The following is a 14,367-nucleotide window of genomic DNA, read 5'->3' as shown; positions in this document are numbered from 1 at the left end:
TTATATTGCCAATTGATTTGCAATTCATTTTGTGACATTTTTGGTTTACTTTGTTTTGGACTTCTGCTAAACAAAGCCTGCCAACAGCATTCCTCAGAAGGCTAATGAACTTGCTAGAATAGCACTCACTCTCTCAGAAACCTTGTGCGTATTTTTAATTTGTATTGACTCTGAGAGATCCAGATAATTTAGCAAGTTCCATGGCAGACATGAAGACAAATGCTGGTGCTGACTTTTACATTCAAACCTGCCATTAGAGCACATTTGTTCAGGGCTGCAAGGGGTGACCCAAACAAAACAGCTAAACAAACCTCGTCGCCGATGGAAGCGCAGTAAAAAAACTTTGGCATTAGTTCCAACAGAGGCTGAGACAATCTCTGCATCACTTGTACAACAGGGAATTTTGGGGGAAGTTGGAATTGATATTGTATCTGTTGTCCAAACTGATACCATCACGCTTTCCTTGTTGTTTTTTCCTTCCTAAATGGATTAAAGTAATAGCATTAATTAAGCCAACAGAACTAATTTAAGCTAAACAATGTTATCTAGTTAGATATAAATGGTACATAATACTACATTACAAGCTATCGTGATGGTGTATTTTCCCAATAATAGTTTAAATATTAATGTGCTGAACTTGTCTGTCTCCTGAATATTTATTCTAAGGCAGAAAAGTACTGAGAACTATAGCCCGCTGCAGAAAACAATAATTAAAAAAAGGTAAATCTTATAGAAGTTATTTTTAACTCTGTAAATTACCAGTGAATGGAACAGTAACTGGCCATCTATTCCCCAGGAATGAACCCAGTGAGCACCTCCCAAAGATTAAACACGCTATTGATTTCAGTACAGCCTGAAAATACACAGTGCCTTTAATAAACTATTTCTCATATTAAGGCAATCCTTTGCTACAGCTAGTGACCTTCACATCACTATTACTTAGTTCATTTATACATTAAGAGACATTAAACCACAAATCAAGGGTGCTCAAGTTATCCAAGCTGCATTCAGCATCGGTCAATGTACAAGTCAGTCACCTGTGGAGTTTTCTGAAAATGCAGCTTGCCTCTTTGTAAATTATTTGACAAGTAAATGGAAATAAGAGGAGATTAGAAAGGGAAAGTCAAATACAAGCAGTATCAAGCTGTACACATCTGCTGGTCAGACTATTTGTGAATATATGTACATATATTTTTATATATATAAATAAACTTTTATGTATAAGTATGCACACCTAAAATCCAGTAGACATTTCAGTATAAATGCATATATACACACATGGAAATATGTAATATGACACAGACATGCACATAATTTTTTATTTGGCCTCAATAAACATATATCGCTCTTCCAGATATTACAAACTTCTTTTTTTTTCCCCTCAAATCTTTATTCTGACTAAACCTATCTAAATCCCAGCAGGCACTTGCAGGAATCTTTTAATAGAAAATAAATGTGCCATGTACTAGTCACAAATAGTGCCTGGATACCTCACTATCCAAAAGTAAAGAAGGGCATTTTAGAGTCAAACTGGGAAAAAAAATTTGGATACATGATGTTAATATCAAAGTTAACCTGTCATATCAAATATCAAGAAACACCTTTCTTCCTGTCCTGAATAATAAAATAACATCAACCTCTTTATGTGCTTTGTAATAGAGATTTCTATAAAATGCCCTTCAGAACAGGTTGTTAAATGTATATACTATCATAAAATAAAGCTTTTCATATCATCTATTATCTTGCTTTGGGATAAAGCAAATTTGCTCGTGTATTTAAAATGGGATGATATTCATGGACAACTTCTGCTGGATGAAAATGGGATAAGTGCCCTGAAATGCTTTCAGGCAAGAAGCCAACGATCTCCATGCCTTATACAGAAGTGGCAGAGTGATTTTTTTTTTTTTTTTAAGGTGCACCTGCTTTAGATGAAAGAAATTGAATTCCAACTCCATAACTGTCAAGCACCACCGCAAATAATAGAGCCTGAGCGGAATCATTGCAGCAATATTACTATTTTCCTGTTGGGGCGATGGAGCAGAAAGCAGCCTCAGCTCGTGATAGCACTTTACCTGCATGCTTTGGGAACAGTTCCATTCATCATTCCACTGCTTAAGCCCTTTCAAAAACATGTTCTTCATTCCCAGGTTAATAAAACCTATGGTTAGCTAAGTGAAAAGTGTAGGGAGGGAAAAAAAAAAAAAAAGGGCCGTGATTTTGCCAGAATTACATAAATTCCTAAGAAAATACTACAATAAATAATTTGAGCACTTGTACATAATATATCCTACATGAAACTCCATGCATGAGGCTGTTTTTTCTGTGTTACATAAGCAGCTGAATCCTCATTTCTTTTTTGCAGCTCTCAATAGGATGAAGAGAACAGCAGGACAATGAAGACAATAATTTGGGTATTGATAATCTGACCAAGCACATTTTTCATTTGGGAGGATGCAGTGTGGAGAAATTGCTAGTTCTCTCCCTTTTATCCTTATATAATCACACAGAAGAATGAAGAAAAAAGCCAAAACCTTTCTTTCATGTAAATAAATGTTGGTTTATTTTCAAACCTGTCTATGGCAAGACTCAAATTTACGATCTGCGGCTGCAGTGACACCATCACAACTGCTCCTGACAAGATTTTACAAGGCTACAGACCACTTTACAGTAAAAATTTAGTGCCATGTTATTCTGCTTTCATTAAAATTTGATGGCACGGATGAATTCCCTCATTCTTTTGGATTTTTTTAATAAACATGAATGCTTACCCACAGTCTAGAGAAAAATGAATAATTAGATCCTGCTTTTACTGAGATATTTCAGTAACTACCTGTGAAAATACCCAATCATGTTTAACTAACACAAACTCACTTTTTGTCTTTCTGATGAGTAACTGCTAAAGCCAAATGTTTTCCTTTTCTAAGTTCTTAATGTGTCAGCATTTATTTGGGGAGGTATCAGTGCATCACCTGGAGAAGGAAAAGCTTCTCCTGGGTCAGTCAACCATTGATATGCTAAGGACACACAGACCCCCCCCAGGTAGCCAAACAGCCTAAACCCCTGGAAGCACTTTAGAAAACCATCCTTCTAATCATACATTTGGTAAAATACTGGAAAATCTAGGTGGGGTCAGAAATTTACAGCTCAATCTACAAAATTCAGATTTAGAGAAATCTACCATTGTCTCACCTACCGATGGCCATGTGTTTCATCACAAGCAGAGGTATTGATGTGGAAAAACAGGGGAGAGGAGAAAGGAGTGTGAAAAAGGGAATAAAAACAAGTTCAATTGGGAAAATAGAGTCCTAAACTCACTTTGGACAACTCAGGTGCAGTAAGATAAATCCTAAGCCTCCTGGGTATCCACCCTCTCCTTGTGTTTCTCTTACTGGAAGATTCAGGACAAATATAGACTGAAATCTGGGATGCCTTGATTGAGGAATACAGGAGTTTTGATATTCCCTCACTCTTCCTGAAGAAACTTAGGGGAACAATGATACAAGCATGGATTTTTTGATTGAACCTTCAGGACTGTAACAGTAACTAGGTGCAATATTTGATCTGACTCTTGCTGTCAATTTATAAGAATAAAAAAGCCTGACTGTGACATGCTTGAATACTTCAAATTAAGTCTTTTTAAAAAAGCTTGGAAAAACTGTAGCTACTATAATTCACTGAAACACTCATCCTTCCTTTTGCCATGCTTCTAAGAGTAGCACTTTTTCCCTCACATTTAGCTAATACAGCAAAAATTGCTTTTAAATCTATGTATTCTGTTCTCCAATAGATGATTTTCTATTCTTTATTTCTGAAGTTTCATTTTATGTTACCAACTGCTCCAGTGTAAACAGTATCCCAAATACAAAAGATTAAAAAAGGAAATTACGCTCGGCGCTGCTTGAATGTTTCCTACAATCACTTAGACAAAGGACCAGACTTCAAAAATCCTTCCTGTATTTTACTGATACACACTGATCTAGACCACAATCAGCAATGTTAATATGAAATGGAGTTTTTTAGAAGTTCCTGGAAGATATTAATACTAAAAGAGAACATTGGCACCCGATGTGTATCTACAAGATTAAATTTAGGGTGGCAATTACACCTCTCTTCAAGCACAGTCCTAATCAATAAAAAAGATTTCTATTACTTTTCCTCCCTGCCTACCAGAGACAATGCTAATGATCAAAACTGCTTGCCAAGATTGGATTTGAAAATCTAAAACAGCTTTCCATGCCTTGCAGTCTCTCACTGTATTTCTAGAAGGGACTATTTGAGACAACCTTCACCCCCACCTATTTTTAGATAACTCAAAAATGGTTTGGGGTCACTGAGGATTGTTCATGTGTGGTTAGAAAAGAGGAACAACTGCTAATAAATTGCAACACTCAAGCTCCAGTTTCTGATACCAAACTAAGGGTAACCTACAGCTGCTTTGGCTCACAGGTCATGTCAGTGTAACTCTCCCTTCTGAAGGATGAATTTGGCACTCTTCCTTTTCTCACTGTCACTTCAGCACTTAACTAATTTGTTTCCCTTTATTTTTCAATATGCTTTGCTAAAAACTCCCTAGATATTACTTTACTCCCTGATTGTGCTTTAAACAAGCTCTTGGCTAAGAGAAAAAAGATTCTTTAGAATTTCATATGTGTTTTACACCTTGTTGAAAGCTACCCAATAGGGACATTTTCTTGAAAACAAAAGTCTTATTTTTCTAAACCTTGTCTTATAAGCCACTGCTTCTGTTATATGTCCAAAAATACATCAAGGAGCTAAAGACAGAAGCCTTAGTAACTGCACTCTACCAAAAAATTGTACCAGCTCAGTACAGTTACCTGAAGTTATGAGTTACTTAGTTCTAACTTCTAATTGTCATTGTGACTTCCAATATTCTTTGTTTGCTGAATACTTATTTCAAAACCCTATTAAACCCAAAATAAATAGGGAATAATAAATCATGATCTCTCTTTATGGGAATAGCAAACAGAGCCACTAGGCAGGAGGGGGTTTTTGCTTAATATAAACCTTTTTGAGAGCACAGTAATTGGCAGATTTAACTCATCCATGGCTTACAATATTCATTCATATGGATGTTTAAACATTAATCACTGCCTCTATTCTTTTAGGAGTTTCTTAGGGTTTGTGATGTTTTCAAGACAAAAAAAGTGCCACCTACACTTTTTCTGCATAGAAAGCAGGAGACTGAAAAACATATAAGGTTATTTTTTGGGAGTCTACTTTGCCACTATTAAGTTTTGCCAAAAAGATGGGACAGCTTACAAGCTCCATTGAACATGGGTATGTTTGCACATAAATGCATCACCAGAGTACATCACCTCAAAACCAGAGCTCAAATTAGAGATTGCTTTAAAAAAAAAAAAAAACAAAAAAAACCAAAAAAAAACAAAAAACCAACAACAAAAAACTTTTAATGGAAAAATAGCCATATTATTCAGCATTTCATAAGGGGAAAATACCATTTAGTTTTAAAAGCATTTTTTTTCTCTCATGTTATGAAGTGTCATTTTAGTTTAAAGAAGTGCATGTTCCCCCTGTAGAACAGATAAATACAACATCTTCACTCTTTTTAAAATCAGCAGTTCTGCATCAGAAATGTCCCACTTTTGGGTGCCTGCAGATCTCATTCTTTGATTTATCCACAAATAATTACAACAGCAGAAGCCACTAATTCTGACTGAGGGAGACCAGCCCTAGGGAGAGGAGCATGATCTGGTCTCTATGGGTATTTAATGCTCAGCCTTCCTGCCAGAAAACCCTGCTCCCCATGGATCACTGACACAACAGCTGGGATGGGTGGAAATGAGGAAAATCTGGGGCTCATTTCAAGCTGAAGACAATTTGAGAGGATCTGCCAAGTCATACACCACATCCCAGATGAGAAAGGCTTTGCAATACTACATATACATAAATAAAGGAACATGGAATTATGCATAGAATTATTTTGCTTTTTAATTATTTAACTACAAAAGCTGTAGCTAATGATATGCTCTGTGGACCTTATACTACATCTTTATTCTCAATTTTTTAACATTAATATCATTCAGGCAGCGAAGAAGCAGGACTTACCAGAATATACAAAATATGCATAACAATATGTACCTCTAAGATTACTGTTTATACTTGGGCAAACTAATTCACACTCAGGAGCTGTAGGTAGGAGCTGCCACATCCAAAATTAATGAACTTTATTCAGAAAGAAGTTGTCACTGTGATTGAGAACAGGAGCTCAGGGGCAGGTTTGGACAGGAAGGTTTTAAGGACAGAGACATTGCTCTGTCCTCTATATTGCTGCCCATCTATTTCTGCTGGGTTTGGGGGATTTTAGCCAGTTTCTCCCAGGAAGAGGAACACACAGATGCTTTGTGCAGTTATTTTATAAAAGCCCAGGCCCTGCGCTGTCAGCAGAGGTGCAGGAGCTCCTGCAGAGGTGGAGTTGGCTCCAGCAGCACAGCCGGTGCCTGTCCCTCTCCAGCCCCACTCCCATACCCAAGAGGATTCTGGCTGTCTCTGCTCCTAAACCAAGATAAAAATTTCCTTTCTTTTCTGCCTCTGCCTGAGTCCCAGGCAACTCAGTTCCAGTTTGACATCTTAGTTGACCTCTTCAGAGTTCAAAGAATTACACTCTTCCCTGTCTTCTCTGTGTCAGACCCAGTTCTGTTGTTACTTTCCAGTGTGACAGGTAACTCCACAACTTCCCAAACTCTGCAGCTAACCTGGCTTGGAGAACCTCTCTATTAAAACTGGAAAGTGACTCCAAGGAAAAACCCCTAGCTTGACAAACTCAGAGTCTGAACCAGAAAGAACTTTTATCCTGATGATCATAATTTTGTCAAATTTCTTTGTCCTAACTTTGCTCTTGAAATTTTATTCTTCTGTCATGACAGTGTTTTGGGTGGAATCAGCCAATTTCCCAGATGATTTCTTTGCCACCTGGCTAGATTTCTTTTCCCTTTGTTTAGGAATAATTTCAGTCTGTACACGCAACTTTCTGGCATTTGTGCTGTATCAGGAAGATGGGAATATCTCGCAATGAGTTTACTAAGAGGACACAGAGACTTTTAATCAGTTTGCCTTACAGCCACAGGAAGAAAGGAACCTGCTCCTGATTTGTTCTCAAGTCCCTACCTTTTTCTTTTCTTTCTTTTCCCTGAAGCAGCTTTCAGCCTGCATTACCCATGACTGATTTATTAGATTGTCAGTGCTGTTAGAGTCTGTGTCAGGTGTATGGCAGATTTGTCATAAGGGTGCAGCAAACCCAGATTACCCTGTTCAAAAGCTGCATGCCTTCTATACTCTGTGTCAAGCTTCTGAGAGTCAACAAAGGATTTGTCACTAATGTGGATGTCTCAGAGAATGAAGATCCAAGCCTTTGTGATTATCAAGCCTGTTTATTTCACCTTTTAACTAAGTCTGCTGGACTGAAGTAGAATTTCAATGTGCACAAGATGAAGCAGCCTATCTGTTTAATACCACAAGCCACTATCAACCTCATATGTTCATTTGCCCTTTAATACAGAGACCATTTCAAAAATCTTTCTCCTGCTATTAAAACACTTTTAAAAGCTTATGCCCTTATAAACCAAGCAATCATTTTCTCCTCGACAGCTATGACCTGCCATCACTTTACCAGACCAAATTACTGAAGAAGATTGGAGGTTCATGAAGGCAAGAGGCAGAGATTTCCTTCAGGAGATAAAAACTACCAAAGCTCTATTCACACACAAAAAGTTAAAACCTGGTTCTATTCACTATTCCTTCATACAGAAGCAAAAACTTTGCAACTTCTACTTGGAAACACCCAAGATTAAAGATACAAATCCAGACATAAGAAATGAGTTAACAAAATTGTTTTAGACTGTAGCTGAGAAGATAAATAAGGAAAAACCTCAGTTATTCAAATTATGCAAGGTTCGGGACATTATAAAAGAAAAAAAATTGAATAAGTAGGGTGGTATCTGAGCAAGACAATAGCATAAGGATTAACAATGTCATAAGGATATACAAATATTACAAAGTAATCCCAGAACACTGATTTTCCATTCCTTAAAAATAACCAGAATAGGAGGAGATGAATGAATTCAAAATAAACAGTGGACAGCCAACCCTAATCTCTCAAGGTAACAAGTTGAAGGTGAATTTTTGGATCACAAGGTCTGGGGAAAAAAAAAAAAAAAAATTAGGAAAGGTTATAGCAGCAGTTAAAAAAATCTGGGGGTAGATAGGATCTGAATTAGAAATTACTACATTAAAGACTACCTGGATTAGAACAGAAAATTAAAGGATGTTTACATAAAATAGGAGGAAACTATTAGAGGATTACAGTCGAAGCAGGAATATTGACATGTGAAGAATGTTTAACGTGTGTCCTATCAAGAAGATGGACACTCCCTTTTTATGAGGAGTTGTGTAGAAAAGACAGGGTTTTATGGGTACAAATTAATCCTGGGAGATTCTGATTAGAGATAGGGGGAAACATTTTCACAGTGAAAAATCAGGTATTTGAATAATCTCCCCAGAAATGGTGGGCTCCCTAATGTTGAACAGATTTGTCAACAAACTTTTAAGATTCAGCTGGACATGGTGCATTATGTTATATGGAACACTACTCAAAAGTCAAAACTCTTTCAAAGTCCATGACTGGTTTAAGGACACAGAGCACCATGAAAACAAGCTAAAACTCAGACAAATCAAAATCAAGGCAAATGTTTCCAAGGCCTGGCTGCCACTGTTTAATACACAGTTCAACTGCAACAAACTTTGAAAAGCAAATTCTAAACACATTTTAATAGCTAAGTTATAACATGAACCTAAATGCACTTGTACACTCATCCCAGTTAATTAGCAATCTGCAAACTAATAAATATTCCATAGTCAGGGGAAAAAATGTCCCTGTGCTTAAAAAGAAAAGTTTTGTGCCAGCAGCCCAACACCACAAAGTGCTTCCAGTGTTTGTGTGGTGTTTTGTGTCCATGAAAAGAAGACTTAGGCTTAGTCTGCAATTTTAATGCTGTACTGAGAGTAAAGTTCTGCAATCTGTTACTGCCTGAGTGCTGGAGAGTGCTTTGCCTGGATGCTCTAGGCGAAGTCCTGTCCTTGGGTGCAAGGGCACAGCAAAATGCATCTGTGTACTTGAGGGCTAAATTTAGATGAAGGAGAAAAGGCCACATGAGATGGAGTTTCACTTTGGATCATTTCATGCTTGGATTTGTAGTCAGGAGCTTTAGATTTTCCTGGTTAAGAGAGGGCACCTGCAATACGTTCGGTTTTATCCAAGTAGGGCTGCTCACAGATTTGTAACACCCTGCTGAAGTAGCTCTTACTTGATCAAATTTTGTACAAAATTAACAGCAGGATGGAGGGAGGGAGGACTTAAAACAGCAGCAAAACAATTTAGGTAGGAGTTTAGAAAGTTTTCTGGCTAATTTTGAGGTCGAGCTCACAGCCCTTATACAAACAAAGCTCCCTGTAGCTCCTCCACAAGCCTTCCAACACCACTTGATCTCTGCTGGATTTCTACCTACAGATTCTCTTCCCCCAGGAAGCATTTTCAGAATTCTCCCTCTGTCCCTCATTTAAGGTGGATGACATCAAGCAAACATTCAATGTGCACTGACCTACCCAAAAACCATCCACATTTCTTCCTCAGGCTCCCTCCGGAGAGGACACACAGGGAACAGGAACTATCCCCTGTCCAAGCTCAAGAGCTGCAGTGAACTAACAAGGAAGACCCAAAAAAAGAATTTCTTTGATTTCAAAATGTTATCTATAAAGAACTCAAAACACACAGAACTGAATTCTGGAGAAAAGAAGATCTTGTAACTAAGTTCTAGGCTGTAGCAGCTAAAAAAAAAAAAAAAAAAAAAAAGCCTAAAATTATTTGCAAATTAGAAAGAAGTCTAGCAGGCACTGGGATTTGAAACCATTCCTCGGTGTATCCTTATTGAAAAGCACATTGTCATTGTTTAATATGCCAAAGAAACTAATCAGAGATTACTTTACGTTAACAAAATTACTGCAAGAGTTACTGAAGACAAAAGCTAAAACATTATTAAATAATACACTTCCATTAAAAATTATAAAATGATTGTTTGCTTCTCTTTGATACAAGTAACTACTAGGGAACACAAATCCAAGTGGACATTTATTGAGCACAATGCACTTAGTTTTTAATTCGTAGTTTATAGGTAAAATAATGTATAACTCAAAGAGGCAGAATCAGACCAAGTTTGGCTGTTAGACTTTAAAAAAATTAATTTAATATTCCTGTGTCTCATCATTATTTTATAAAATTACCATCACGACAATGAAAATATTTACATATTATCTTTCCAATCAGGTAAACAATTTCTAATGAAGAAATATGCCTGCTCAAAGCACCAAAACTTTGAATGGGATCAAAATATATAATGAAAAGGGATGGGAAATTGCATAATCCATCCTCAAAATCAGGACAAAATAAATAATGTTTTCAGCCAATGTGAGATCTCAAAATGTAAAGCCTGATACTTGGGTAAAATTACCCATTTTCTATTTTTGTGTTTGTATTATCACTAAATACACCTCAATTGCTATTTCCTTGCTTTTATAAACTGTTGATATAAACAGAAAAAAAGCTAGACATTTAGTTTTGAGCTGAAGAAGGGATTAACAGTTAAAATCTGAGTTTACCAGTACTTTATAACAAAGAAAGGAATTCCACCTGAAAAATCTTTTAGGTTGGCACCAGACACAGGGCACAGCCAGTGGAACCTCACTGGCAAAAAGTGCCCACACGGGTGTGTGAACCAGGTTTGCTCCCTCCTCTCCCCATTGCAAACACAGCTGGGCCAGGTTTCCTCAGCAAGAAAATAATCCTGACACAACTGCAAAAGTCACTGAAATCCAGGCACACACAGCTTTCCAGAGAAAACCATTTGTTTGACATGAATTCTTCTTAATAAACTCATTTTTACCATTATTCATGTTGCTGTTAGTGTGCCCTCTGTACATACAGAGACAAAAACCCCACCATCAACCTGCTCCTCTTTATTCCCTTCCTGTCTTTAAGTAGTTCCCATTGCAACTCAAAGTCCTAGAGACAAGATATTCCTTACTCCTTATCTTTGGTTTCAGAATAGAAGTATGATGGATATTCTGACAGAAATGAGAATAGACATTAGGCCATAATAATCCTGTGTTTTCAAATAACTTAAGGCACTAGTTCAGCTTCGCTCATTCAGCAGCACAAAATATTTATTGGCTGTTAAAGAAAAATATGGTAGCTCTTGCTGGCACATTCATCCTCATTTTCAAACACATGTTATCAGTGCTCAGAAGGAAGCTGTAAGCATAGCTTTTAAAATAGTCCTGCAAAGATATTAACTCTGAAAAATTGAAGGAGAAACTGATGGAATTCAGTTTGGTCCCATATAGACAGTCAGAGAGTCACAGAATGGTTTGGGTTAGGAGGAACCTTAAAGCTCATCCTGTTCCACCCCCTGCCATGGCAGGGACACCTTCCACTGTCCCAGGTTGCTCCAAGCCCCAACCAGCCTGGCCTTGGGCACTGCCAGGGATCCAGGGGCAGCCACAGCTGCTCTGGGCACCCTGTGCCAGGGCCTGCCCACCTCATAGCAGAGAATTTCTACAAATTGCCTAATCCCGGTTTCAGTTTAAAGCCCTTGTCCCTTCTCCACAGGGCTGCTCACAATCCATCCTCTTCCCAGCCATTCTTTGAGTTTGGGATTGCCCTGACAGAGGTGCAGGACCTTGCACTTGGCCTTGTTGAAGTCATGATGCTCACAGTGTCTTTCTCTCAAGACTGTCAAGGTCCCTCTGGTTGGCATCGCTCCCTTCCCACAGGTGACCACAGCTCAGTGTTGTGGGCAAACTTGTCTGAACTCCTGTCCCAGTAGCACATTTCCCAAATTTCCAGCAAAATGTCTAAAACACAAGTGGAAGCACAGCAAAGTGCTGGGGAAAGGCAGCACTCACTCAGCTCTCCCTCCTCACATCCCCTGCATGCACGCACAGAGCACAGGCTGAGGCGTGTGGGACAACACAGCCTGAAATTGGAGCATTTTCAATCCTCCAGACACTGTAATAGAGGTCAAATACCATTTACAGTGTTGAATATTTTATTTTTAGGAAGACTGATGACATTACAGCTCATTGGATATTTATGAAGAGACAGTAGTCTCATTTTCATGGGTAGCAAATGCTGCGGACAGAAACGTTCACACAAAACCCAGCTGTTGATGAGCTGCACTGGGAATTTTTTGCTATCTTACACATGCTACCCACAACATTGACATTCTTACAACTGCCAGGCCTTATTTTGAGCAAAGCAGCCTGCTTGGCTGGTGATTTCATACAGCAGAAGGCATTCTGAGAAAAGAGAAAGGCAGGGAGCATTCAGCAGCACAGCTTCATCCAGTCATTACAGCACAATTCAATTTGGCCATGGGATGTTATTTTCCATGGTTTGTGCTAACACAGGGCTACAGGAGGCCTAATCAGAAAAATCTGATGTATTTCATGGGAGCAGAGGGAGAAGGGTCTCACTGTGTCCTGTGAGCCCCCAACTGCCAGGACAATGGCTTGTGGGAGCAGAAATGTCTTCAGGTTTTCCTCCAACTTCCCGAAATGCTGGAATCCCTCGAGGTCCTGAAACACAGCAGCAAACTGTGCTTGTGGGACATGGGATGGCTGTAGAATCATGCAGGAGCACGGCTGCACAGCAGAAATAACCTCACAAGGGTAATTTTGTGTCTGCAAAGCCACTTTGGATGCCTTATGGCAGCAGGTCCCATAAGACCTTTATTCCCCACCCCAGGGCTGCCAGATAATGACCCTGCTCCTGCAAAGCCACCAGGAGAATCAGGACTGCAAGTGCAATATCTTCTGTAACCATCCTCAAAGGCTGTTTTTGTCCTAAAACCAGGCAATTTATCTTTTAAAATGTCTATGTCAGGCTGTCGTTGTCAGATAATGCCAGACTGATATTTATCCTGTAAACCCTGACAAAGCCCTCATAAATGGAGTGAAACGGGCTTTAATTGCAAGGAGAGACTTTTCTGTAGGATCCTGCTCCATCCAGGGCACTGTATGGACAGACGAAGGGGTCAGACCCAGATTGCACTCAGTGCCACAAACCTGGCATTTCTCACCTCTCAGCACACAGATTTCCTTCTCTTTACTCAGGCACCTTCCCTGATTAAATACTGATAACTAAAGAAACTGGCACTAACTCTATCAGCAGGATGAGAAAAGATTGTGGAAATAACCTCTGCTGGAGATAGTGGGGGATGAGAGTGAAATGGAGATAAAGCAAATAAGAGGTGAGGAACATTACAAACTTCAGTGCCTTCAGGCATCACTTAGAAATATATAAATAAAATACAGAGTTATGATAATCAGGCTGGAATAATAAAGTGTTATCTACTAATCTTTTGAATTTTAAGTGCAGCTATTGGCTCCACACAAGGAGGACTTGTTACCTTTTACCATCCCCTAGAGACTTTCAGCTGTCTTGACTGCTTTCTGTGCCATTTAATCACAAGTACAGTCTTCCAATTAACTGGGATATTTGATAGAAGGTTTTCCCCTTAAAAATAAAGTCAATTTTACAAGCAAGAAAAGCTTTAAGAGTGAGGTGTCCTTTTACCAGTTTTCATTATGATAAAGTACATCATTTTCATTAACTGAACTTTATCTATTATGAGAAAGAAAACAGTTAAACATACATAGAAAGCTTATCAAATTTCAGTTCTAGAGATATGCTGGTTAAAATATAAGTATTTTCTAATAGTTGGCCAACCTTATTATTTTAAAAGTAGAGGTTATTTTGAAGGTAAATACTATTGTCATTGTTACCATGGTAGAAGAGCATTCAGTGTTCATCTCACAGGATATGCATGTTGCAATAACAAATACTTGTTCAATTTACTGATTATATTCAAATACCTCCTTTTATTTCTAAATCATTTGTCATAGCCTGAACAATATATTCCACTATTGTTATCATTAATAAATGCAAAGTTGATCTGTAACAAACTACTTCTTTTAAGTTTAAAAGTAAGAATTTAAGTAGAGAGATTTAAATAAATGATATTTCAGGTGGTAGCTTACCAAAAAGTATTTTTTTTTCTTCTTCTACTTTTAATGCTACTCTGTTTCAAATTGATAAAAAACAATTCTACTTCAGATGACATTTACATAGATAATGAGTTCACATATCCTCTAATTTCTCTAAGTGTTACTCTTGCTTTCCACCTGAGCTGAGTAAAAGAGGTATCAAAAAACCTTGAGCTCACTGTAGCCTAGTGTGGTTTTATGTGTAATACAACCCATTAACAGAAAAAAAAG

The sequence above is a fragment of the Onychostruthus taczanowskii genome, unplaced genomic scaffold, assembly GCF_017590055.1.
Source record: "Onychostruthus taczanowskii isolate IOZ18803 unplaced genomic scaffold, ASM1759005v1 scaffold10, whole genome shotgun sequence".
Classification (NCBI taxonomy): Eukaryota; Metazoa; Chordata; class Aves; order Passeriformes; family Passeridae; genus Onychostruthus; species Onychostruthus taczanowskii.
This window is presented reverse-complemented; position numbering follows the sequence as displayed.